This window comes from Podarcis bocagei (genome assembly GCF_964188305.1).
Source record: "Podarcis bocagei genome assembly, chromosome: 7".
NCBI classification, from domain to species: domain Eukaryota; kingdom Metazoa; phylum Chordata; class Lepidosauria; order Squamata; family Lacertidae; genus Podarcis; species Podarcis bocagei.
Window position 1 is genome coordinate 19,781,970 of NC_138132.1, and position 3,131 is coordinate 19,785,100.

Genomic DNA, 3,131 nt, shown 5'->3' on the forward strand with positions numbered 1-3,131 from the left:
CTGCTGCTTTTTTTTGTTTTTTTGTTCTTTGGGGAGAGAGAGAGAGAGAGAGAGAGATCGTTTATTTTAAATAGATTTTATTTGATTTTACAAAATGATTCACACAATAATATCATTACAAGTATTAAAATTTGCATATGATTCTTCTGAATCTCAAGACTTCCCTCCTTCGCTCCGTGGGTTCTTTAAATAACTTTTTTAAAAAACAACAACACCACCCCTGTATATTATAAGTCCATCTAATTTACCATCCTCAATTATATCCAAAATCTCTGTATCATTGTCAAGAGTTATTTAAAGCCTGCCAAAGAGTTCAAGTGTTTACAGTGGTCTTTCAAATGCAATATAAATTTGTTCCATTCCTTGCTGAAATTTTGATTCTCCTGATTTCTGATTTTCCCGGTTAATCTTGCCATCTCTGCATAGTCCAATAATTTCATCTGCCAGTCCGCCCTAGTAGGTAACTTGTCGTCTTTCCAACTATGGGCAAGAATCATCCTTGTGGTTGTTGTAGCGTACAAAAACAGTCTTTTTAGTTCCTTCGGTATCTCTGCACCTATAATTCCTAACAAAAAGGCTTCTGGCTTTTTAACATAAGTTATTTTAAACATTTGTTTTTCAGTTCATTATATATAATTTCCCAGAATTCCTTTATCACTTTACAGTTCCACCACATATGATAAAATATACTGCTGCTGATGCTTATGTTTGTTTTCTTAATCACTTTTATTATTTATTCGCTTCCATTATTACTGCATTTCTATCCTCCCCAGAGCTCAAGGTGGCATCTAAATCATAACAACTATGTAAATCTCTGAGTGGGTCCCCTCCTTCTTCATCCAGCGCTCTAAACATTCAAGGCTGTGAACAAAGGAGCTGTAGAAAGAAGGCAACTGACTGGGGGGGGGGGGGGTTGATGCAGCAAAATGCATCCATCATGACTGGAGCACTCCCTCTTGAGGCTGCTTGAGAAAGCACAACTTGAAAAATAGTGATACAGTAATTCCTTGCGAGAAGATGGGATATTTTGGTTACTTGACACCTTATTGTCTCCCCCTGGTGGGAGCAAGAAAAGGAGAAAGGATTGGGGAGTTCTCAAGAAATATCTTGAGAACATTTGTTGTGATTTAACTTCTGGAATGTCCTTTGAATAATCTCTGTAAACAATTCGTACAAAAAGAGAATGATATAATTATTTGTACTTTATTATTAAACAAATGGACAAATTTATGCAAAAGGTTTCAATAGAACAAAATATGGAAAAGACAGGAATGTCTGACACTATGGAAGAAAATTTATTGTTAAAATGTTAGGGTTTTTTGTATCAGTTTATTGGTGACAATGAACTCAACTTTATGTTGTACAGTTGTAAGTAAGTATAATAAAGCAAAATGAAATTGGAAAAGAAAAGAAAAGGAAAAAAGAAAAGAAAAGGAAAGGAAAAAAGAAAAGAAAAGAAAAGAGGAAAGGAAAGGAAAAAGGTAGGATTTTAGCATACCCTTCAAAGTTAGTAGCAAAGGTGGGACTTTGTGCAGAAAATTTGCTCGCCTTACTGCCTGTGAAAAGGGTATGGTTTATTTTATTTTATTTTAAGAATAATCTGACCAAGTAAATCCATTGTTGACTCCCAAACTGGGAGGGGTAGCTAATGCCACAGAAGACAGAATTGGGATTCAAGATGGCCTTAACAGATTGAAGAACTGGGCCAAACTAACTAAATGAATTTCAATTGGAACCAATGTTAAGTTTCTACAATTAGGCAGGAAAAACTAGCTACACAAATATAACATGGGGATACCTGGAATGCCAGTAATGAAAAGTACCGAGGGGTCTTAATAGACCACAAGCTTAACATGAATCAACACAGCAGCAAAAAAAGCTAATGCTATTCTAGGCTGCATCAACAAAAATATAGTGACCAGATTCCGTTGCTCGGTCCTAGCTCCTGCCAACCTAGCAGTTCGAAAGCACGTCAAAGTGCAAGTAGATAAATAGGTACCGCTCTGGCGGGAAGGTAAATGGCGTTTCCATGTGCTGCTCTGGTTTGCCAGAAGTGGCTTAGTCATGCTGGCCATATGACCCGGAAGCTGTACACCGGCTCCTTCGGCCAGTAAAGCGACATGAGCGCCACAACCCCAGAGTCGGTCATGACTGGACCTAATGGTCAGGGGTCCCTTTACCTTTAATCTGCCTTGGTCAGACCACACCTGGAATACTATGTCCAATTCTGGGCACCACAATTTAAGAAGGATGTTGACAAACTGGAACGTGTGCAGAGAAGGGTGACGAAGACGATCAAGGGTCTGGAAACCAAGCCTTATGAGGAACAGTTGAGGAAGTTGGGTATGTTTAGCCTGGAAAGAAGGAAAGTGAGAGGAGATATGACAGCTATCTTCAAATATCTCAAAGACTGTCACATGGAAGAGGGGAAAAGCTTGTTTTCTTCTGTTCCAGAGGGCAGGATCTGAACCAATGGCTTCAAGTTACCAGAAGGGAGATTCTGACTAAACATCAGGAGAAACTTCTGACAGCAAGAGTTGTTTGACAGTGGAACAGACTCCCTCGGGAAGTGGTGGACTCTCCTTCATCGAAGGTTTTTAAGCAGAGTTTGGATGGCCATATGTCATGGATGCTTTAGCTGAGATTCCGGCGTTGCAGGGGTTGGACTAGATGACCCTTGTGCCCTTTCCAACTCTACAATTCTATGCTTCTAATGATAATAATCACATTTATAAATTGCTACGCTGTGGTGTATTCGGTAAAAATGGAACATAATATAGAAACGCAGGCTCTAAATACAATAAAATCAAGTTAACAAACTTTTTTAAAAAAATCCCTACAAATGCCAGAAACAAGGAAAGATCAGATATAAAACTGATTTTGCACAAATCACTAGCTTGCATTTCCGGGAAAGCTTTCCTAAACCAAATATGTCTTCAGTAGGTGCCGAAGCACCATTATGCTCTGCCGCTGCCTGATTTTGGCTGGCAATTCATTCCAGACAGCTGGAGCAGTAACACTAAAAGCCTCGATTCTCACACAGGCTAAGCGCGCCCCTGGGGCCATCCCTGTATCATCTACAAAGCCATTAAAGGCAGACGCTTAAATTCCCCAACTGCATGCTTTCAAGG